Here is a 24197-nt window from a genome sequence, read left to right on the forward strand (position 1 = left end):
CATTATTGGGGTGACGGAGCTGGGTTAACATTGTTGGGGTGAGGGAGCTGGGTCAATATTGTTGGGGTGAGGGAGCTGGATTCACATTTTGGGGTCAGGGAGCTGGGTCAACATTGTAGGGGTGAGGGAGCCGGGTTAACATTTCTGGGGTGAGGGAGCTGGGTCAACATTGTTGGGGTGTGGGTGCTGGGTTAACATTGTTGGGGTGCGGGGGCTGGGATAACATTGTTGGGGCACGGTAGCTGGGTTATCATTTTTGGGGCGCGGCAGCTGGGTTAACATTATTGGGGCGCGAGAGCTGGGTTAACATTGTGGAGATACGGGAGCTGGGTTAACATTTTTGGGGTGCGGGACCTGGGTTAACATTGTTGGGGTGTGGGAGCTGGGTCAACACTGTTGGGGCGCGGGAGCTGGGTAAACATTGTTGGGGTGTGGGAGCAGGGTTAACATTGTTGTGGTGCGGGAGCTGGGCTAACATTGTTGGGGCACGGGAGCTGGGTTAACATTGTTGGGGTGAGGGAGCTGGGTCAATATTGTTGGGGTGAGGGAGCTGGATCCACATTTTTGGGGTCAGGGAGCTGGGTCAACATTGTTGGGGTGAGGGAGCCGGGTTAACATTGCTGGGGTGAGGGAGCTGAGTCAACATTGTTGGGGTGTGGGTGCTGGGTTAACATTGTTGGGGTGCGGGAGCTGGGTTAACATTGTTGGGGCGTGGTAGCTGGGTTATCATTTTTGGGGCGCGGGAGTTGGGTTAACATTGTTGGGGCACGAGAGCTGGGTTAACATTGTGGGGATACGGGAGCTGGGTTAACATTTTTGGGGTGCGGGAGCTGGGTTAACATTGTTGGGGTGTGGGAGCTGGGTCAACATTGTTGGGGCACGGGGGCTGGGTAAAATTTGTTGGGGCACAGGATGTGGGTTAGCATTGTTGGGGTGTGGGAGCTGGGTTAACATTGTCGGGTCGCGTGAGCTGGGTTAACATTGTTGGGGTGTGGGAGCAGGGCTAACATTGTTGTGGTGCGGGAGCTGGGCTAACATTGTTGGGGCGCGGGAGCTGGGTTAACATTGTTGGGGTGCGGGAGTTTGGTCAACATTGCTGGGGCGCGGGAGCTGGGTTAACATTGTTGGATTCCGGGAACTGGTTCAATATTGTTGTGGTGAGTGGGCTGGGTCAACATTGTTGGGGCGAGTGGGCTGGGTCAACATTGTTGGGGCGCTTGAGCTGGGTTAACATTGTTGGGGTGCGGGAGCTGGATTAACATTGTTTTGATGCGGGAGCTGGGTTAACATTGTTGGTGTGCGGGTGTTGGGTTAACATTGTTCGGGTGAGGAAATGGGGTGCACATTGTTGGGGGTAAGATAGTAAATGAACATTGTTGTCGGGTGCAAGGCAGGAAGAACATGGTTGGGGTGCGGGAGCTGGGTCAACATTGCTGGGGCGCGGCAGTTGGGTCAACATTGTTGGGGTGAGGGGGCTGGGTCAACATTGTTGGGGCGCTTGAGCTGGGTTAACATTGTTGGGGTATGGGAGCTGGATTAACATTGTTTTGATGCGGGAGCTGGGTTAACATTGTTGGGGTGCGGGTGTTGGGTTAACATTGTTTGGGTGAAGGATCGGGGTTAATATTGTTGGGTTGAGGGAGCTCAGTTAAAAATGATGGTGCGCGGAGGAGGGTTAACATTGTTGGGACGCGGGAGCGGGGTTAAAATTGTTGGGGCGAGGAAACTGGGACAATATTGTTGGGGCGCGGGAGCTGGGTTAACATTGTTGGGTCGCGGGAGCTGAGTTATCATTGTTGGGGCGAATCAGCTGGGTCAACATCGTTGGGGTGCGGGAGCTGGGTTAACATTGTTGGGACGCGGGAGCGGGGTTCACATTGTTGGGGCGCGAGAGCTGGGTTAACATTGTTGGGATACGGGAGCTGGGTTAACATTTTTGGGGTGCGGGAGCTGGGTTAACATTGTTGGGGTGTGGGAGCTGGGTTAACATTGTCGGGGCGCGTGAGCTGGGTTAACATTGTTGGGGTGTGGGAGCAGGGTTAACATTGTTGTGGTGCGGGAGCTGGGCTAACATTGATGGGGCGCGGGAGCTGGGTTAACATTGTTTGGGCTCTGGAGCTGGGTTAACATTGCTGGGGTGCGGGAGCTGGGTTAACATTGTTGGATTCCGGGAACTGGTTCAACATTGTTGGGGCGAGTGGGCTGGGTCAACATTGTTGGGGCGCTTGAGCTGGGTAAACATTCTTGGGGCACGGGATGTTGGTTAACATTGTTGGGGTGTGGGAGCTGGGTTAATATTGTCGGGGCGCGGGTGCTAGGTTAACATTGTTGGGGCGGGGGAGCTGGGTTAACATTGTTGGGGCGCGGGAGCTGGGTCAACATTGTTGGGGTGAGGGAGCTTGGTCAACATTATTGGGGTGACTGAGCTGGCTTAACATTGTTGGGGCGCGGGAGGTGGGTTAACATTGTTGGGGTGAGGGAGCTGGGTCAATATATTTGGGGCGCTGGAGCTGCGTCAACATTATTGGGGTGACGGAGCTGGGTTAACATTGTTGGGGTGAGGGAGCTGGGTCAATATTGTTGGGGTGAGGGAGCTGGATTCACATTTTTGGGTCAGGGAGCTGGGTCAACATTGTAGGGGTGAGGGAGCCGGGTTAACATTTCTGGGGTGAGGGAGCTGGGTCAACATTGTTGGGGTGTGGGTGCTGGGTTAACATTGTTGGGGCACGGTAGCTGGGTTATCATTTTTGGGGCGCGGCAGCTGGGTTAACATTATTGGGGCGCGAGAGCTGGGTTAACATTGTGGGGTTACGGGAGCTGGGTTAACATTTTTGGGGTGCGGGACCTGGGTTAACATTGTTGGGGTGTGGGAGCTGGGTCAACACTGTTGGGGCGCGGGAGCTGGGTAAACATTGTTGGGGTGTGGGAGCAGGGTTAACATTGTTGGGGCGCGGGAGCTGGGCTAACATTGTTGGGGCGCGGGAGCTGGGTTAACATTGTTGGGGTGAGGGAGCTGGGTCAATATTGTTGGGGTGAGGGAGCTGGATCCACATTTTTGGGGTCAGGGAGCTGGGTCAACATTGTTGGGGTGAGGGAGCCGGGTTAACATTGCTGGGGTGAAGGAGCTGGGTCAACATTGTTGGGGTGTGGGTGCTGGGTTAACATTGTTGGGGTGCGGGAGCTGGGTTAACATTGTTGGGGCGTGGTAGCTGGGTTATCATTTTTGGGGCGCGGGAGTTGGGTTAACATTGTTGGGGCGCGAGAGCTGGGTTAACATTGTGGGGATACGGGAGCTGGGTTGACATTTTTGGGGCGCGGGAGCTGGGTTAACATTGTTGGGGTGTGGGAGCTGGGTCAACACTGTTGGGGCGCGGGAGCTGGGTAAACATTGTTGGAGCGTGGGAGCAGGGTTAACATTGTTGTGGTGCGGGAGCTGGGCTAACATTGTTGGGGCGCGGAAGTTGGGTTAACATTGTTCGGCCTCTGGTGCTGCGTTGACATTGTTGGGGTGGGGGAGTTGGGTTAACATTGTTGGTGTGCGGGAGATTGGTCAACATTGCTGGGGCGCGGGAGCTGGGTTAACATTGTTGGAGTGCGGGAGCTAGGTCAACATTGTTGGGGTGAGGGAGCTGGGTCAACATTGTTGGGGTGAGGTAGCTGGGTCAATATTGTTGGTGTGAGGGAGCTAGGTCAACATTGTTGGGTTGAGGCAGCTGGCTTAACATTGTTTGGCGCGGGAGCTGAATCAACTTTGTTGGGGCGCGGCAGTTGGGTCAACATTGTTGGGGCGAGGGGGCTGGGTCAACATTGTTGTGTCGCAGGAGCTGGGTTAACATTGTTGGGGTGCAGGAGCTGGGTTAACATTGTCCGGGTGAGGAAATGGGGTGCACATTGTTGGGGTCAAGATAGTAGAAGAACATTGTTGTCAGGTGTAAGGCTGGGTGAACATGGTTGGGGTGAGGGAGCTTGGTTAACATTGTTGGGGTGTGGGTACTTGGTTAACATTGTTGGGGTGTGGGAGCTGTATTAACATTGTTGGGGTGAAGGAGCTGGGTTAACATTGTTGGGGTGAAGGAGCTGGGTTAATATTGTTGGGGTGAGGGAGCTCGGTTAAAAATGATGGGGCGCGGGAGCAGGGTTCACATTGTTGGGACGAGGAAACTGGAACAGTATTATTGGGGCGCGGGAGCTGGGTTAACATTGTTTGGGCGCGGTAGCTCTGTTAGCATTTTTGGGGCGCGGGAGCTGGGTTAACATTGTTTGGGGCGCGGGAGCTGGGTTAACATTGTTGGGGTACGGGAGCTGGATTAACATTGTTGGGGTGAGGAAGCTTGGTCAACATTATTGGGGTGACGGAGCTGGGTTAACATTGTTGGGGTGCAGGAGCTGGGTTAACATTGTTGGGGTGAGGGAGCTGGGTCAACATTGTTGTGGTGCGAGAGCTGGGTCAACATTGTTGGGGCGCGTGAGCTGGGTTAACATTGTTGGGGTGTGGGAGCTTGGTCAACATTGCTGGGGCGCGTGTGCTAGGTTAACATTGATGGTGCGCGGGAGTTGGGTTACCATTGTTGGGGCGCGGGAGCTGGGTTAACACTGTTGGGGCACGGGAGCTGGGCGAAAATTGAGGTGAGCGATCATTGTCGGGGTGCGGGAGCTGTGTCAACATTGTTGGGGTGAGGGAGCTGGGTCAACATTGTTGGGGTGAGGGAGCTGGGTTAACATTGTTGGGGTGAGGGAGCTGCATCAACATTGTTTGGGTGAGGGAGTTGGGTCAACATTGTTGGGGTGAGGCAGCTGGCTTAACATTGTTGGGGTTAGGGAGCTTGGTCAACATTGTTGGGGCGCGGGAGTTGGGTCAAACTTGTTGGGGTGAGGGGGCTGGGTCAAAATTTTTGGGACGCGGGAGCGGGGTTAACATTGTTGGGGCGTGGGAGCTGGGACAATATTGTTAGGGCGCGGGAGCTGGGTTAACATGGTTGGGGCGCAGGAGCCGGGTTTATGTTGTTGGGGCGAACGAGCTGGGTCAACATTATTGGGGTGACGGAGCTGGATCCACATTTTTGGGGTGAGGGAGCTGGGTTAACATTGCTGGGGTGAGGGATCTGGGTCAACATTGTTGGGGCGCGGGAGCTGGGTCAACATTGTTGGGGCGCGGGAGCTGCGTTAACATTGTTGGGATGCGGGAGTTGGGTTAACATTGTTGGGGCGCGGTAGCTGGGTTAACATTTTTGGGGCGCGAGAGCTGGGTTAATATTGTTGGGGCGCAGGAGCTGTGTAGACATTGTTGGGGCGCGGGAGGTGGGTTAACATTGATGAGGTATGGGAGCTGGGTTAACATTGTTGGGGTGTGGGAGCAGGGTTACCATTATTGGGGCGAGGGAGCTGGGTCGACATTGATGGGGCGAGGGAGCTGGGTTAACATTGTTGGGGCGCGTAGCTGGGCCAACATTGTTGGGGCGAGGGAGCTGGGTTAGCATTGTTGGGACGAGGGCGCTGGGTCAACATTGTCGGGGCGAGGGATCTGGGTTAACACTGTTGGGGTGCAGGAGCCTGGTCAACAACGTTGGGGTGCGGGAGCTGCGTTAACATTGTTGCGGCGCGTAGCTGGGCCAAAATTATTGGGGCGCGGGAATTGGGTTAACATGGTTGGGGCGCGGGAGCTGGGTTAAAATTGTTGGTGCGTGGGAGTTGGGTTAACATTGTCGGGATGCGGGAGCTGGGTCAACATTGTTGGGGGGTGGGAGCTGGGTCAACATTGTTGGGGCGAGGGAGCTGTGTTAACCTTGTTGGGGCGCGGGAGCTGGGCGAACATTGGGATGAGGGAGCTGGGTTAACATTGTTGGGCTGCGGGAGCTGGGTCAACATTGTTGGAGTGAGGGAGCTGGGTCAACATTGTTGGGGTGAGGGAGCTGGGTTAACATTGATGGGGTGTGGAAGCTGGGTCCATATTTCTGGGGTGAGGGAGCTGCGTAAGCATTGTTGGGGTGAGGGAGCTGAGTTAACATTGTTGGGGCGCGGGAGCTGGGTTAACACTGTTGGGGCACGGGAGCTGGGCGAAAATTGAGGTGAGGGATCTAGGTTAACATTGTCGGGGTGCGGGTGCTGTGTCAACATTGTTGGGGTGAGGCAGCAGAGTTAACATTGTTGGGGTTGGGGAGCTGGGTTAACATTGTTGGGGCGCGGGAGCTGGGTTAACACTGTTGGGGCACGGGAGCTGGGCGAAAATTGAGGTGAGGGATCTAGGTTAACATTGTCGGGCTGCGGGAGCTGTGTCAACATTGTTGGGGTGAGGGAGCTGGGTCAACATTGTTGGGGTGAGGGAGCTGGGTTAACATTGTTGGGGTGAGGGAGCTGTGTCAACATTGTTGGGGTGAGGGAGCTGGGTCAACATTGTTGGGGTGAGGCAGCTGGCTTAACATTGTTGGGGCGCGGGAGCTTGGTCAACATTGTTGGGGCGTGGGAGTTGGGTCAAACTTGTTGGGGTGAGGGGGCTGGGTCAAAATTTTTGGGACGCGGGAGCGGGGTTAACATTGTTGGGGCGTGGGAGCTGGGACAATATTGTTGGGGCGCGGGAGCTGGGTTAACATGGTTGGGGCGCAGGAGCTGGGTTTACGTTGTTGGGGCGAACGAGCTGGGTCAACATTATTGGGGTGACGGAGCTGGATCCACATTTTTGGGGTGAGGGAGGTGGGTCAACATTGTTGGAGTGAGGGAGCTGGGTTAACATTGCTGGGGTGAGGGATCTGGGTCAACATTGTTGGGGCGCGGGAGCTGCGTTAGCATTGTTGGGGCGCGGGAGCTGGGTTAACATTTTTGGGGCGCGGGAGCTGGGTTAATATTGGGGCGCAGGAGCTGTGTAGACATTGTTGGGGCGCGGGAGGTGGGTTAACATTGATGAGGTGTGGGAGCTGGGTTAACATTGTTGTGGTGTGGGAGCAGGGTTACCATTGTTGGGGCGCGTAGCTGGGCCAACATTGTTGGGGCGAGGGAGCTGGGTTAACATTGTTGGGATGCGGGGGCATGGTTAACATTGTTGGTGCGCGGGAGTTGGGTTTACATTGTTGTGGTGCGGGAGCTCGGTTAACATTGTTGGAGCGCGGGAGCTGGGTTAACATTGTTGTGGTGCGGGAGCTGGGTTAACATTGTTGGGGTGCGGGAGCTGGGTTAACATTGTTGAGGCTCGGGAGCTGGGTTAACATTGTTGGGGCGCGGGAGTTGGGTTAACATTGTTGTGGTGCGGGAGTTGGGCCAACATTGTTGGGGTGCGGGAGCTGGGTTATCATTGTTGGGGCTCGGGAGCTAGGTCAACATTGTTGGGGTGAGGGAGCTGGGTTAACATTGTTGGGGCGCGGGAGCTGCCTTAACATTGTTGGGGCGCGGGAGCTGGGTTAACATTGTCGGGGCGCGGGAGCTGGGTTAACACTGTTGGGGTGCAGGAGCCTGGTCAACAATGTTGGAGTGCGGGAGCTGGGTTAACCTTGTTGCGGCGCGTAGCTGGGCCAAAATTGTTGGGGCGCGGGAATTGGGTTAACATGGTTGGGGCGCGGGAGCTGGGTTAAAATTGTTGGTGCGTGGGAGTTTGGTTAACATTGTCGGGATGCGGGAGCTGGGTCAACGTTGTTGGGGGGTGGGAGCTGGGTCAACATTGTTGGGGCGAGGGAGCTTTGTTAACCTTGTTGGGGCGTGGGAGCTGGGCGAACATTGGGATGAGGGAGCTGGGTTAACATTGTTGGGCTGCGGGAGCTGGGTCAAAATTGTTGGAGTGAGGGAGCTGGGTCAACATTGTTGGGGTGAGGGAGCTGGGTTAACATTGATTGGGTGTGGAAGCTGGGTCCATATTTTTGGGGTGAGGGAGCTGCGTAAGCACTGTTGGGGTGAGGGAGCTGAGTTAACATTGTTGGGTTGAGCGAGCTGCATCAACATAATTGGAGTGCGGGAGCTGGGTCAACATTATTGGGGTGACGGAGCTGGGTTAACATTGTGGGAGGGAGGGAGCTGGGTCAATATTGTTGGGGTGAGGGAGCTGGATCCACATTTTTGGGGTGAGGGAGCTGGGTCAAAATTGTTGGGGTGAGGGAGCTGGGTTAACATTGTTGGGGTGAGGGAGCTGGGTCAACATTGTTCAGGCGCGGTGGTTGGGTTAACATTGTTGGGGCGCGGGAGCTCGGTTAACATTGTTGGGGTGCGGGAGCTGGGTTAACATTGTTGGGGTGTGGGAGCTGGGTTAACATTGTTGGGGTGAGGGAGCTGTGTTAACATTGTTGGGGTGCGGGAGCTGGATTAACATTGTTGGGGTGAGGGAGTTGGGTCAACATTGTTGGGGCGTGGGAGCTTGGTTAACATTGTTGGGGCGGGGGAGCTGCGTAAACATTGTTGGGGCACGGGATGTGGGTTAACATTGTTGGGATGCGGGGGCATGGTTAACATTGTTGGTGCGCGGGAGTTGGGTTTACATTGTTGTGGTGCGGGAGCTCGGTTAACATTGTTGGAGCGCGGGAGCTGGATTAACATTGTTGTGGTGCGGGAGCTGGGTTAACATTGTTGGGGTGCGGGAGCTGGGTTAACATTGTTGAGGCTCGGGAGCTGGGTTAACATTGTTGGGGCGCGGGAGTTGGGTTAACATTGTTGTGGTGCGGGAGCTGGGCCAACATTGTTGGGGCGCGGGAGCTCGGTTATCATTGTTGGGGCTCGGGAGCTGGGTTAACATTGTTGGGGTGCGGGAGCTGGGTTAACATTATTGGGGCGCGGGAGCTGCCTTAACATTGTTGGGGCACGGGAGCTGGGTTAACATTGTTGGGGTGCGGGAGCTGGGTTAACATTGTTGGGGTTGGGGAGCTGGGTTAACATTGTTGGGGTGCGGGAGCTGCGTTAACATTGTTGGGGCGCGGGAGCTGGGTTAACATTGTTGGGGTGTGGGAGATGGGTTAACATTGTTGGGGCGCGGGAGCTGCGTTAACATTGTTGGGGCGCGTCAGATGCGTTAACATTTTTGGGGCGCGGGAGCTGGATCAACATTGTTGGGGTGAGGAATCTGGGTTAACATTGTTGGGGTGCGGGAGCTGGGTCAACATTATTGGCGTGAGGGAGCTGGGTTAACATTGTTGGGGTTGGGAGCTGGGTCAACATTGTTAGGGTGCGGGATCTGGGTTAACATTGTTTTGGTGTGGGAGCTCACTTAAGATTGTTGCGGTGAGGGATCTGGGTCAACGTGGTTGGGCGGGAGAGCTGGCTCAACGTTGTTGGGGAGAGGGAGCTGGTTTAACATTGTTGGGGTGCGCGAGCTGGGTTAACATTGTTGGTGTGTGGCAGCTGTGTTAACATTGTTGGGGCGCGGGAGCTGAGTCAATATTGTTGGGGCGCGGGAGCTGGGTCAGTATTGTTGGGGCGAGGGAGCTGGGTTAACATTGTTGGGATGAGGCAGCTGGGACAATATTGTTTTGGCGCGGGAGCTGGGTTAACATTGTTGGGTTGGGTAGCTGGGTAACATTGTTAGGGCGCGGGAGGTGGGTCAACATTGTTGGGGCGCGGGAGCTGGGTCAATTTTGTTGGGGCGCGGGAGCTGGGTCAATATTGTTGGGGCGAGGGAGCTGGGTTAACATTGTTGGGATGAGGGAGCTGTCTCAATATTGTTTTGGCGCGGGAGCTGTGTTATCATTGTTGGGTTGGGTAGCTGGGTAACATTGTTAGGGCGCGGGAGCTGGGTCAACATTGTTGGGGCGCGGGAGCTGGGTCAATATTATTGGGGCGCGGGAACTGAGTTAACATTTTTGGGGTGAGGGAGCTGGGTTAACATTGTTGGGTTGCGGGAGCTGGGTTAACATTGTTGGGGTGCGCGAGCTGGGTTAACATTGCTGGGGTGAGGAAGCTGGGTCAACGTTGTTGGGGTGAGGGAGCTGGGTTAACGTTGTTGGGTGAGGGATCTGGGCGAGCCTGCTGGTGGCGGGCGTGCTAGGTGGTGTGCGTGGAAAATATGGTGTGACCCGCTTCACCAGGGTGTGAAGTCAGGTTGCGCTCTTCCGCTCAGCCCGCCGATGTTGCGCTGTGTTTCTCACCATCAGTCAGCAGGGAGCTGATTGGAATACATTAGCATATAATTAAAAGGCCATCCCGTCAGGCTCTTGGAACCCCAGCCTATCGTCCGTCCACGTCAGCAGGAATGCACGCCGACGTGTTTCAGAACAGCACGCAGGCGCCGTGCACTTGGCAGCCGTCACTTTGGGTGAACTGAGCTGAGTGAGCAGCAGCGTTCTCCACAGCTCGTCTGTTGTTTAAAACCTTAAGGGCGCCGGTGGGGGGCACCTGACGCCTGGCCTTGGAGGTGACTGCTGTGGGAGGGTGTCTGTGGGCAAGTGCTGGCCAGCCTCGGAGGCAATTGCTGAGGTGGAGGGTGGGGGTCAAGTGCTGCCCTGGTGCTGCATCCCATGCACAAGCAATCGAGGTGGGGGGGCAGGGTAAGCGAGGAGAGTGGCCACACATTAGGGATGCCTATATAAACTGACCATGCCTCTGCAACTAAACTAGATCAGGCGCAGCCACTTCGAGTCTGCTGCCACTTTATTGGACCATGGAGCAGTTGGACTGCACAGGCTGTACAATCTCCTCGTCAAGCTGGCCATGTAGCAGTCACTGCTGGAGGTGCTCACAGCCCCTTGCAATCTCAGCACCCTGGTTTGGACCATTGTCCCCCATGTCACAGGTTGACAGGGCAGCAATTCAGCGCACTCATCTCTGGCCATCCGAGGGGTGACCAGCACTCTCTAGAGAGCATTAAGGGGTAGTCACACAGGGTCAGGAAAGGTGCTAAGTACAGCCATGATAACCACGTCTCTCTCTCTGTCTTTCATGCTGTAGGAGGACCATGTCAGGATCATGGACCCTGGTGAGCTAGCTGTTTGCCTATAACTTACAGAGACCATAGAAGACAGAGGAGAGAGCAACTGAGGCACCTGGCCGTGCAAAGGCAGGAGCAGCAGCCTCATGAAGAAGGGGCAGCAGTGGCTCCCGCACATGCTGTCCAAGAGCGACAGTGAGCTGTTGCTGGTCGACACCTAGTGACACCCAGGGTCTGTAGACACCGCCTGCAATTCCTGCAGCTGACTGAGAACCAGAGTAGCTGATGCCTGCACATGTCTAGGGACCTGGAGGCTCACACCTGCCGCTTACTGCAGGACTTGGCGCCAAGGGGACATGGAGGGCATCCACTGCCAGTGGCTGTGAAAGTTAGTGCATTTTGCCCGGGACCAGGAGAGCCAGGATGCAAGGGCCATTGGATTTGCCCTGATCTTGGGATTCCCACACGTGCAGGGTCCGATTGACTGCACTTGTGTGGCGCTCAGGCCTCCATCGCTACACTCAGTGGACTTCATCAACTGCAAGGGCTGATGACACCCGTGCAGCAGCCTCAGACTGCAGCAGAGTGACGCTATAATGAAGCTCATGCAGCAGCTTGCAACTTGGTGGAGCAGACCATCGGGATGCTGAAGATGCAGTTCCGGTGCATGGACTGGTCTGGTGGAGCCCTGCAATACATTCTGCAGAGGGTGTCACACATCGTCGTCGTCTGTTGTGCCCTTTATAATCTAGCACTTCAACAGAGAGAGGAGCTGGCTGAGGAGGAGATGGAGGAACTCCACGTCTCCTCTGATAAGGAGGTCGCCAACGGGGATGAGACTCTCACACTGGCTAGACGAGGCAAGCGCACTCGGAAGGCCTCATTACCAGATTTGTGGAGGATGACGATGACATGCAGTGAGGTGTCCCCATAGATCCTTACATCACAGTTGTGAACGTTTGACTCCAGTCTGGCTTCTTGCAGCGCCAATACCCTCTGTGAGAATGCTTCTGTCATGGAGATGCAGTGGAGGCCCTAATAGTCACTCGATTGCAGGAGGATGATGACAACATGCAGTGAGGACACTCCATAGATCTTCACATGGCCTCTGAGAATGTCTGACTCCTGTCTGGCCAAGGACAGCTTGCTTGTGCTCCATGATCAGGGCCATCTCAGAGACGCAGCTATGAAACATTAGATGCATCTGATGCTGTGTCCGCCTTCAGCACCTGATGCATAGCATCACTGGTCGCAGATACTGGTGTGATGGGGGCCAGCCCCACCTTAAAAGTGCTGAGAGCACACAGAGAGTACGAGAGAACTCTGTGGAGCCTGCCCACTACATTCTGGCAGCAATGACCAGCACTGCCGAGATGCAGGCATTAATATGTTTCCAGGGAATGTGAGGCTGGACCATCACTGTGGTCTGAAGGCTGCATAGAGCACAGGGAAGAGGCCCTGGACTGAGACAGCTGCCTTTTATCTTGTGCAGAAAGGTTTCACATCTGAGTGACAAGAATACTGCTCATCAGAACAAGGAACCACAGGCAAGGAGACATTCTTAGGAGTTTATTGACAATAGTAAACATTATGTAAAAGTGATCAACACCTGTGACCAGGCTGTGCAACTACTTTTACCTAACTTGCGGGCGATCGAGGGGGGAGTCCCGCCCGATTGTTTGTCCCTCTTCCGCAGCTACGTTCGCAGCCGGGTGTCCCTGGAGAGGGAGCACGCGGTGTTTGCCGGCACCATCGAGGCCTTCCGTGCCCGGTGGGCGCTGTGGGGACTGGGGTGTTTTGTTGACCCCTTTAATCACATTTTGTTTTAACGTTTGTAAGTTTCCTTTAAACATTGTCCTTGGTTTTACAGCTGACCTGAATTAGGGGCTGTGCTTGATTTATCCCTTGTTATTGTTAATTTAGTTAATTGTTTTGACTCGAAAAGAGTTACTTTAACCTAACTTTCCTAACCCTGCTGCTATGTCTTGGTGCTCCCTGGACATCCACAGCAGAGGTGGAGGCAGCCTGTTGACTGTGATGTCCTGTCTGTGATGACTTTGGCGGGTGTCCTCTGGAGCGCCAAGACTTGGAGGGCCCAGGCCTGCTTTCAGTGTCCTGCTGTGTGGCAGTGGCACCCTCCTCGGCCTGTGAAGCTGGATCTACACAGGTCACAGGAGGAGGGGATTCGGATGGGTCTGTCACTCCCAGAGTCACCTGCGTGGATGGCCCCGGAGTTTGCACCTGCTGATCCCCCTCCCTATGGGTGCCCGAGGGCCCTTGGCTGACTCTGTGAGTGGAAGGGGTAGCTGGAGTGAGATCGAGCTGCCCAGTACCCATCTCGCGTACACACTATTGGGGGCCAACTATGGCATCAGCGATGGAGTTAAGCCCGCACAGCAGTGCAGGAGTTACGTCCTGGACCAAGGTCTCCATGGTGACCGCCATCCTGCCAGTGGTGACCTCGGTGTATTGCAATGCCGGCGCTATCACCTCAGCCTAAAATCGGCCTTGCAATCTGAGGAGTGCAGAGGAAGTCCCTTCCTGTTGTCCCTAGCTTGCCTTTGCAGCTCCACAATTGTGTCATGACCGAGTCCAGAGGCTCATCACCTGACTTGGACTCAACAACGTTCTGGCCTCCAGCAATCCTCCGAGTGCCGGGGACCTGGGAAGCTTCTGCCTCTGCCTGCTGTGGATCAGACACTGTGATGTGCTCACCAGATTGTGATCCCGAGACTACTCTAAAGCTCAGTGCCACCCAGGTGTGTGTCTCTGCGCCGATGGAGGGTGTGGGCGAGCGCTGTGACGGGTCTTCAGGGAGGGTGCCTTCAGATTCCTCTTCGGAAGTTTCTTCGGAGCTTGAATGGAGGCCCTGGATCATGGACTGACAGCTGTTTGGCAGATGTGCATGCGAAAGCAAGGAGAGATAATTAGTGCATGGCAGTGGCCTGCGAAAGAGGACACATCACTCACGGCATGGTTGCCTGATGGATGCTGCACTGCTGGATCCTCACTTGGCAGGGTAGTGCTGACCTCACTGTCAGCACAGGACTGGTCCCAGTCATCTCCGGCCAGCTGGATGGCTGTTTTCTAATTCTGTCAGAACTTTGATTTCCAGCATGCCTCCGCCTGTCTGCAACATTTCCCTCCTGTTGTAAGCCAGTCCTGCATAGATAGAGATGGGGAGAGTGTATCAGGATGCCTGCCGGGCCAGATGATAAGTGTGCCTGGCCTGTGTGAGTGGTGAGTGGTCCCTTGGACGGAATGAGGACAATGATGATGTGTGTGAAAGAGTGAATGATGATGTCCCTTGCACTGGCAGTGAGTGAGGGTCTTGTGGGTGTGTGATAGGTTTGTGAATGTGTGAGTTGGGAGTGATGAAAAGAGTGACTTACGCTGGTGGAACAGAGAAGATCATTCGTTCTTTTGCGGCACTGGGTGTCCTCTTCGGCAGGGCGTTTGCGCTAACCACTACTGCCACCGCCTCCCAAGCTGGGTTGGTGACATTGTACCCATCTTGTGGCCAGAGGCAGTCCCTTGAGGGACCTGTCGTTGAAACAGGGGGCTGCAGTCTTTTTGCCTTTGCTGGCCATGCCTCCCGGACAGCGGTGGTGAGCTAGTGGCGATGAGTGCTTTGCTGGTGGCTGCCATTTAAAGATGGCTGCCAACATGATGCAACAACAGGCAATAGGGCGAAGAGAGCCCACCCACCATGGAAATGGCCTGTTTCCCGGGAATGCATAAATAATTAGGCGGTCCCGGGAAGATACGCCGAGAAAATCCACCATTTTCGTCAGTGGCTAGGAATCCATTTTACCTGTCTGCTACCGCACTTAGTGCAATTCTGGGAAAATTCCACCCACTGTCGGATGGGGGGCGGGTGGGGGAAGGACCTGGGTGAACATTGTCAGGGGGTGAGGTGTGTTAGCACTGTCAGTGGGGTCAGGTTTTGCAGTTTTGAGGGTTGACAACTCCATTTAGAACAAGTTATGTCAATGAACTGAAGACAGACCTTAATGGATCAGGGACGGATCATCGGTTCATGGTAAGAAGAGGAGTATGATTGTATTGGAATTACTCTTGACAATTTGCCTTCTGACTGTGTTCATCTCTGCATCCCTGCTGGAGCCGGCATCAGAAGGTGCAAAGGCTCTGGCATAAAATGGTAAGTGGGCAGTTTGAATTGCAGTCAGCGTCGGACACACCCTGGAAGGTCTGAGTCATTGGGCAGGATTTTTAGGTCGGTGTGCAGGCGCGATTGGCGGGTTTGGGATCAGCCGGGGAATGGCCCCTGGCTCTGGTTTGCCAATTAATGGCCATCCAGCGTGAACTGCGTGCTGAAATGCTCAGCGGTGCTGGGGTGGGGCGGGAGGAGGGCGGGCACTGATGTAAGCACGGGCACCGGTGAGCGCAGAATGAAAGCTCCCTGGAGGCAGAGAGCTGCCTCAAGGAGCTGAAGACTTCAAAAGTATTAAATAAAGATTTTAAAATCAGAACAAAAATGTCCAAGCATCACAGTCACCTGAACATATATATCATAAAAATTCTGTCCATAGATTTTTATTTTTTTCTTATTTTTGAATGGAAACCTCATCCTGCCCTTGGATGAGGTTTCATGAAAAATGCAAAGGCCGCTTGGCCTGTGAGGTTGGACAGACTATGAAAAATCCAGGACAATTACAACTTTAATATTTCTGAACTTAATTAATTAGGGCGCTAAATAAGTAGGGTTAAAATTCATGTGTCCCGATTTTTGGGCACAAGTGTCATGATGTGCAGCATGCAGGCACCCATTCAGATCATGGTGTGGAAGGGAAAAATTTGATGACTCACCTCAACAATGATTTTACCATTAATTTCTGCAGCTCCTGCTGCCCTCGCCATCTCAATGCTGCCAGTAAGCTCTGCATACAGCAGGAAATCTGGGCAGCTTTGCGCAGACCGTTTGGTACAGGCAGCCTGCCATTTCTTAAATGCAGATTTCCCCTTAAAAGGGGAGCTTCACAAAAAGACTGCTGCAATGGAAATTCTTTCAAACTGAGCACCAGGACAGACCGAGGGATCCAGACTGACAGATGCACCACTCCACCAACATCTCATGCTGTTCAAAGTACCAAACCCCATCACTCTCTGGCAGCACTCCCTGCCACTCAGGACTCGCACCTAACATCCAAATACTCCAATTCACCCTCACACTCAGAGTTTTGACGTAAGGTCATTGACCTGTAAAGGTAACCCTGTTTCTCTCTCCACATATGCTTCCAGACCTGCTGAGTACCTCCAGAATTTTCTGTTTTCATGAAAGGATGGTTCACTTACTATCTTATTGGGGCAGGTGGCGAGGTTACAGAGAAGCCCTGCTACAGAGGACCCAGGTGGGGCAGCATACAGGAGAGTGCTGAATAAGCATGCAAACCGAGAGGCTTAGTGCATTGACTGGCCTGCAAGCCAGCCTCCTGTCACTGTCAAGGAGCATGGAGGAATTTCATTCCAATTTTCCAGAGGTATGGGTAGAACTTGCTGTCTCCGCAGCCTCTGCTCTATCTCCTTGTCATGCTACAGATTGCTGCCCCTATACCTGTTGCAGCCTTTGTTGTGGAGAGGTCACCTACTCCTCTGCCAGCCCTGTCAGAAATCAGCAACACTTTTTGGCAGATGCATCAAAACACATCCAAAAATGCCCCAGAGTACTTTCAGACACCTACCAATGGAAAGGTTCAAAAAATAACACTACAGCAGGACCCATCTGCTGTTACACACTTTTTGCAAAAATGGACAATGTAGGTATCGCCATTCCTGTATTGTCCAGTTTTAGGATCCTGGCATCACATCAGCTTTTGGCTGTGTGACCTCAGGATAACACCAAATTCAGCATGTTTGGGTGCATGCAGTAGCGCAGCTGCATGGGCCCCTATTCTCAGAGAATGCCACGCGGGCTATGCAGGTAGTGGCCAGATGTGCAGCCTTTTCTTGGAGAAGACAGCAGTGGTAGACAATTGCATTTTGCACCCATAGACACTTATTTTAAAACACAGCCATTGTTTATCCTTTATCTATCTTTTCCAAATTTTTCCCTCTAATTTCTCTGCCTAGTTTTTGCCATAATTTGTCAAATTTGACATTAGGGCCCTTAGCCGATATTAGACCCTTGATTGGCATCTGCAAGCAGCCTTACATTTGATTTAGGCTATTGGGACATTGGTGACTATCAATGTTGTCACAACTCACTGGGGTTAAGGCGCTGCAATATCAAGCCCCACTGCTCTCTGAGCCGTGACAAATGTAAGAAGTTTGATCAAACCACCTAATTGTTTAATTTAGGTTAACAGAATATGAGCACCAGGTTTGTAAACTTAATAAGTAAATAGCTATTTATTGAACAAATTGTCTTTAACCAGTGGCAAATGAAAGAAATATGAACTGCTAATTTCTAACTCTATAACCTAATCTCTATCCCTTCTTAAACAACTATACACACGTGTACAAGACGCATAAGACACACAAAAATATGGGTTTTTAAGGGTGGTATAAAACAGTTCAATAGCACCAATTCTGGAGTACAAGACTCGATAGGTGGGTTTTGATCGATGTCTTCCAAATTCCTTTCAGTTCTTGGTTGATGACACAAGGTCTTCCCAGCACTTTCAGACTTTAGTTCACTGGTTGAGCATCTGCGTTTCAATGTTTCTAACGGTGATTTTCCCCTTTTCCTCTTGAAAGGGGTTTTTCAGAGAGAGATCAGGTTATAGAGATATGAGGCAAAAAAACAGCCAGCTGTTCATGTAGAATTACTGGAATCTTACACAAGATAAAGAGGTTTTAGGTCTTTTCTCTTTTCAGGCTGGGAGCTTTTCTCTGCTGCACTGCTCTCACACAAACCATGGTTACCTGGTTAGGAGCTAATTAAAATGTTGCTGCCAGGCAGTTCCCCGTTAGACTGGACTCCTCTTCAGCATGATCCTGTCTTTCATGGCACGCTTTGTTCCACGACAGCAACATTGTATATTTCCCTCACACTGTTCCAGTAGACATGCCTTTCAAACCACAGCCGTTGTAATTTTAATCCACAGTCCAACAGAAATAAAAAGATATGTTCTTTAATATGTGAACCTGATTTCCGGGCAGGATCAAATGTGCCATGCTTGGAAATTTTTTTCCCATATAAACTTATGCTTTATCTAGAAGTAAGACCTGATGGCCACAAATTTCTACCCTTAAATCAGCTCTCCCATTTTTCTTGCTACATCGCTCAGTAAATCTATTTTGCATTATAGTTTTATTTTGGTTTGAGTTGAAAGCTGTGTACACATCTCAAATATCAGCTTGTTATAATTTGGATCTATATCAGAAGGCTATGTATTTATCCCAACCCCAGTGCAATAATATAGGCTGACAATCAATGCAATATAGGGGACTACAGCTATGTCAGAGCAGCTTTCATTCATATGAGATGTGTTAGGAACTAGAGGTAGTTTTAACTAAGTTATATGTATATTTGTGTGTGTTTGGAATAACCTATAGCTTTAAGTTTAAATTTAATTTATATTTTTCCATTTGTGGGTTAAAAAGGTGAAATCTAATGTAGTTTCATTTTAGAGTGGAGACAGCAAATCTAAGGCTTTTTTTGTGTGCCTGCATTTTAATGAGGTTTTATGATCCTTGATGTGGTTTAGGGAAATTAGAACAAAGTGGGAAAAACTGTGCTGTTGCCTAGCAACAGGGTGCCCATAGACACAGAAACGGAAAGCAGTTTGAGTTCAGTTGGTGATTATGCTCTAAGGCGAAGGAAGCAGTTTAAGTCTCCCTCTAGCTGGACATACTTAGTAGATTGCTGAGGAAAATAAGTCTAAGAATCTTAGATGAGTTGCTCTAAAGTTAAAGTAACAGTGAATGTTGAGTGAGCTCTGGATCTCGGGAGACACCAAGTTGTCAGCAGTCTACTGTGAGAGGGAACTGCAGAGAGAAACCCTATGGGAAAAGGAGAAAGGCCCCACAAGGACCTTTAAGTTAAGTCAAAGGACAAGGACAGGAATCTGGAAAAAGATCCTGTTCATGAAGTTAAAGTAAGGAGCAGAGGAAAAGGCTCCAAATTAAAGAGAGAAAGCTGTGGGGAGCAGAATCAAAGCAAAGTAGGCTTGTGAGAAGCCAGGAGATCTGCAGAGAGAGCCAAAAGTTGGTGACTCCTTACTACGGGCCTGTGAAGTAGTTGTGTTCTGTTGGCATGAATGAGTATCTGAGAGAGTGCATGGAAGGTGAAGCTTGAATGCACGTGGTGATCCAGGGGAAAGGAACATCAGAAGGAAAGCTTCAAACCCTGGAGGTGGATCCTTGTGGAAGATGACCAAGTGAAAGCATTGTTTGGGAGAAGATTCCAAAGTGAGTTCTTCGAGTGTTGGGATCAGGAACCCTTGGGAGAAAGACGGGGTTCTGTGAGACCGGTTGGCTCATGGTACAGCCAACTTCTGCGGGGGCGGCGGGAGTTGGGGTTGTTGGGGGGTAGCCATTATTTGATGAGAGATCCATAGCATCTGTTTGGGTGGTATCTGGCACTTGATCTTAGAGTGTGGTGTGCCTGAGCACAGGTCGCCTATTGGTTTACATGGACTGTATTGTTACTGTGAACATTAAAGTATAAGATAGGATTTTTGGAACTTGTGTTATTCTCACAGTGCAATAATATAGGCTGACAATCAGTGCAATATAGGAGAGTATTGCTATGTCAAAGCAGCTTTCTTTCATATGAGATGTGTTAGGAATTAGAGATAGTTTTAACTAAGTTATGTATATATTTGTGTGTGTGTTCAGAATAATCTATAGCTTTAAGTTTGAGTTTAATTTATGTTTTTCTATTGTGGGTTAAAAAGGTGAAAGGGTCTGTATATATTTGGAAAGGTATAGCTGTGGGTGAAGGAGTAGTGTATTACAGTTCATCTTTTTCTTGTTTAATAAAAGCTTTATTCTTCAGTTAAAAGTTCATTAGCAGATTCTGTGACTCTGTTCAGTAGCTGCACTCCATGGGCAGAATTTTATGGCTGATGTGTGGGTGGCAGAGCCCGCACATCAACGCTTAAAATGTCGCGCGCTGACGTCGGCCGAGCGTCCTGAAGTCAGCGCGCGACATCGTGATATTTAGGTGGGCGCACTATGAACCGTGACGCGCGCCCGCCATTAATTAAAGGCCTTGTTAAGGTCCTTAACTCGGCAATTGACGCCAATTTTGAGGAGCCCATGCGATCTTCGGCTCGGCGCACAGGCCCAACGGGCAGACGGGTAAGTGATTTTTCAACAAACCTCATCCATGGGCGGGATATGTGGGCTCAGAGGGGTTGTTAATGTTTTATCTGAAGTATTTAATGCAGAAAGTGTTTTAAACTTGCCTGTGTGATTGTTAGCAGTTCAGATCGATTTCCAGTAGCTTTCTCTGTACTTTGAAGTTTCAGCTCAGCAGTCTGCAGACAGTAATCTTTATCAGGCTTGCAGCTTTCCGGAGGCCTCCATTTAGCTTGGGTATGGGTTCTGACATCTCCACCGGAGTCAGCTCCTCTGAGGAGGAAGGGAGGGATAGAAGAAGGAGGAGGCCAGGAGTGGACAATCAGCCTCCAGGGGAACCACCTTTGGGAGGCCAGGCGCAGGCACAAGGGACACAGGGCCAAGAGGTTGTCCAAGGTGCAAGGGGCCGCAGAAGGCACCATTATCCTGCTGCCAGGGTATACAGGCGACGAAGCAGTTATGTCAAGATGACTGAGGTGCAGTGCCAAAGGAGGCTCCGACTGTCAAGGGGGACAGTCAACTATATCTGTCAGATGATTGGTCCTGAGATCTTCCCTAACTGTGTGGGTGGACACCACATGCCAGCGGCTCTGAAGGTCACAGTTGCCCTCCACTTCTATGCATGTGGCTCCTTCCAGGGCTCGGTGGGTGATCTTTGCAGTGTCTCCCAATCAGCTGTCCACACTTGTGTCAAGCAGGTTACAGACGCTCTGTTCAGACGCTCATTGACCTTCATCTACTTCCAGTGCGACCAGGCAAGTCAGGCAGAGCGAGCCAGAGGCTTCGCAGCCGTTGCTGGCTTCCCCCGCATCCAGGGTGCAATAGACTGCACACGTGTGGCCATCAAGGCGCCAGCAGGTGAGCCCGGTGCCTTCGGCAACAGGAAGAGCTTCCACTCCATGAACGTGCAGATAGCGTGTGATCACAGGATGCTGATTCTGCAAGTTTGTGCAAGGTACCCAGGCAGCTCCCATGACGCCTACATCCTCAGACACTCCAAGGTGCCGGCGCTCTTCAGTGCTCCGGCTCGGCTGGATGGATGGCTGGTGGGTGACAAGGGCTATCCCCTCAGAAGGTGGCTCATGACGCCTCTCCGCCATCCAACAACAGAAGCTGAGGAGCGCTACAATAGAAGCCACGGTACCACAAGGGCTGTGGTGGAGAGAGCCATCTGTCTTCTCAAGATGTGCTTCCGTTGCCTGAACCGCTCAGGGGGCGCACTCCAGTACCCCCCAGATGGTGTCTCTGTGATAGTGGTAGCATGCTGCGCTCTGCACAATCTTGCGCTGGAAAGGGGGGATGCAGTTGACGATGAAGGCCTTGACGCAGTGGATGAGGCTGCACATGATGAATCCAGCAGTGGCTCAGAGGATGAGGAAGCACAGAGTAATGATGAGGGGCAGCACGCTGACCCGCTACTACACCAAGGAGGCAGGGACATCCGGGACACTTCAATCCAACGAACCTTCAGTTAGCTCCACACACATGGGTCTGCAGGACCAGCATTGCCTGGCGCTGCCACATGTGGCACTTAGGTGCTACATCTTCCACCTCATCAGCTGCAACTAAGGGCTTAGTACAGAAACATCAATGTCCACTCAAACACTCATGATATGTCTGTGAAACATACAAATGCAGCACAAAGGAAACACCCTCAGCCATGGTCAGAAAAGTGGACTTTATTGCCACCAAAATAAAGCACAAATGTTGCTCTGATGCACATAATGATATATTTCCTAATCTAGGGCCAACACAATATCACCAGTGACAAACCCGTGGAGTGCCTAATGTGCCTTATGCTTACGTTTGCGGGTGCTACGTCTAGGTGCCGCCCCATTGCTTGGAGTGGCTTGTGAGACAGCCTGCTGACTCTGCTGTCCTGTTGGCTTCGATGACCTTGGCGGCCGTCCTCTGGCCCGTGGAGCCTGTGATGGCCCCGCCTGGGAGGGAGTGGCCAGTTCCAGAACTGGCACCTCCCCAGTTGTCGCAGCCTCAACGGATGCAACGGTCACTGGCAGAGGGGCGGAGGAGCTGCTGTCCTCATCCGGAGTGCCCTGAGAGGAGCTCGCAGCGACGACAGGCAGCTGCTGCGCCGACGTGAGGTCACATTGGACCTCCCTGCTCACGGCAGATGGATGGGCACCGAGCTGCGACACTTGGTACCCAGAATATCTCCCACATTGGGAATGACCACCTGTGGCATTAGTGCTGTGAGGGTTTGCAGGTCACAGCGTAACCCAATCAGAAGATTCTCAAGCTGCTGGAAGCCCTCTCCATTAGAGTCGCCCATCTCTCAATGGAGGAAGCATGAAGCTCTGTCCTGGGGTTCATGCCATCACTGACACTCTGCCTGGATTTCTCCACCACAGAGACCAAGTGAAGCACACCCTCATGCAACCCTGCCAGATGCTCCTGTGCACCCTGCCGCTTGTCCTGCAGCTGTTGCATGGCTGACATCTCCAGAGGCACATCATCACTGCCCGACTCAGCATGTGCCTGGTCCCCTGCAGTCCTCCGGCTGCTGGCGCCATCCGTACTCTCTGTCCGTGCCAACTCCTCCAGTGATTGTGAAGTGCCCTCTCCACTGTGCCCCGGGACACTAGCCGATGTCATAATCCCCACCGATGTGTTTGTTGCTGCGCTGGTGCCTGGTTCGCTGAAAGGATGTGACGCAAGTTGCAAGTGATGCCCCTCAGGCGCGGAGGGGGTGCTCTGGACTTGTTGGTGGTGGCCATGCGGCGGTGATGCTGAAATTAACAACATCAGTGAGCGTCAGTCAGTAACATCTTTCATCCCTTTCCCCCCAGCCTCTTAAGTCGCTCACCCTTCAAGAACCTAAGGAGACGAACATCGGTGGGGTGGTAAATAGTTAAGAGGAGGCCCTAACATTACACGCACATACAGACAGGCTGGTCAGATGGCCTAAGGAATGCCACATGGAATGTTATGTGGATAAGTGTGCGGTTAAGCACTTGGGCAAGACAAGCAAGGTACAGGAATACATGAGTAATGGTAGGACCGTGGGAAGTCACAGTGATTACAGGGACCTTGCTGGGCAGGCCCATTAAGGTAGCAGAACAGGAACATAAGGCGTTTAACAAGGTCAAAGCCAGACTTGCCTTTATTAGCCGAGGAATAGAATGTAGGAAAAGGGAGGTCATGTTGCAAGTGCAGAAAACGCTGTCGAGGCCACATCTACACTTCTGCGTTCAGTTGTGACCTGCGCTTCATGGGAGGGATGGCATTGGAGTGGGGAGAGTGCAGAGGTACCTGACCTGGATGCATGCTGGCCTGGAGAGTTGGAGTTATGAGGAAACATTGCATACACTTGTGACATTTGCCATGGAGCACAGGAGATTGACAGGTCACATTATTGACCTTCATACCGTTATGAGGGGCATAGAACGGGTGGACAGAAGGCAACATTTCCCCTTGGCGCAGGGCTGACTAACGTGGTGACATTTATTTAAGTTGAGTGCCATGAGGTTGACAGATGAGGTGCTGAGGACCTTTTGGACAGAGTAATGTGGGATGCACTGGCTGAAAAGGTGGTGGAGGTACAAACCCTCCTAAGATGCAGTAAGTCTTTGGATGTGCAGCAGCGATGCCATGGCATGTTAGGCCCTGGGGATAGTGGTCACAAATGGGATAAGGCGACTTTGGGAGGTGCTAGAGATGCGCATCCTCAAGGGGTCGAGCGACCTTTGTGTATGACCCACATGTCTGACTGTATCAGTCTGTGAATGAGCAGTGTTGTTGCATTAACGATTGCAGCAATCATCAGTGCTTTGGATGGTGGGAAGACAGAGTGGATGGGACTGTGGACCTCAAATACCTGGCCGCTGCACCCCAGCCTCGCCGACACCTGCCGACCTGGCCGCTTGCCTCCCCCCCAGCTCCATGGCCTGCTCCTCACAAGTGGTGAGGTGATGCAGCACGACGTGCCCACCACCAGTCTGCAAACGCTCCCGGTTATTGTGCTCTGTTTTTGCCTGCAGAACAGAGAAGAGCATTTATTGGGACTGATCGTTCATGTACTCTGCACGCGCACGCTGCACCCCAACCACAGTGGCCCATCTGAGGCCTCCAGCGGCTCCTG

Source organism: Cetorhinus maximus, chromosome 16, assembly GCF_964194155.1.
Source record: "Cetorhinus maximus chromosome 16, sCetMax3.hap1.1, whole genome shotgun sequence".
Taxonomy (NCBI): domain Eukaryota; kingdom Metazoa; phylum Chordata; class Chondrichthyes; order Lamniformes; family Cetorhinidae; genus Cetorhinus; species Cetorhinus maximus.